The sequence below is a fragment of the Pyxicephalus adspersus genome, chromosome 11 (assembly GCF_032062135.1).
Source record: "Pyxicephalus adspersus chromosome 11, UCB_Pads_2.0, whole genome shotgun sequence".
Taxonomy (NCBI): domain Eukaryota; kingdom Metazoa; phylum Chordata; class Amphibia; order Anura; family Pyxicephalidae; genus Pyxicephalus; species Pyxicephalus adspersus.
In genome coordinates, this window is record NC_092868.1 from 39,321,580 (window position 1) to 39,322,333 (window position 754).

The window sequence follows — 754 nt, forward strand, 5'->3', positions numbered from 1 at the left end:
CCGAAATGGTCAAAGGCCCACCAGCCTGGAGTCCGCAGAAGTCGAGGCCCACCGGCAGTTGCGCCGGCGCCCGCAGTTGTCAAGGCCCACCGGCAATTGCGCCGCAGACTGTAAAGGTAGAGGCCCACTGGCCCAGAGTCTGCAGAGGTTGAGGCCCACCAGCACTTGAGCCGACAGCCGCAAAGGTCGTGGCCCACCGGCCTGGAGTCCGCAGAGGTTAAGGCCCACCCAGTCCGGAGTACACAGAGATCAAGGCCCACCAGCATGTGCGCCGACGGCTGCAGAGGTTGAGGCCAGCGGCCGAAAAGGTCAAAGGCCCACCGGCCTGGAGTCCGCAGTGGTCAAGGCCCACCGGCAGTTGCGCCGGTGCCCGCAGTTGTCAAGGCCCACCGGCAGTTGCACCAGCGCCCGCAGTTGTCAAGGCCCACCGGCAGTTGCACCAGCGCCCGCAGAGGTCAAGGCCCACCGGCCCTGCGCCGGTTGCCGCAGAGGTTGAGACCTACCCGGTCCGGAGTACGCAGAGATCAAGGCCCACCAGCATGTGCGCCGACGGCTGCGGAGGTCGAGGCCCACCAGCACTTTAGCCAGTGGCCGAAAAGGTCAAAGGCCCACCGGCCTGGAGTCCGCAGTGGTCAAGGCCCCCCGGCAGTTGCGCCGGCGCCCGCAGTGGTCAAGGCCCACCGGCAGTTGCGCCGGCGCCCGCAGTGGTCAAGGCCCACCGGCAGTTGCGCCGGCGCCCGCAGTGGTCAAGGCC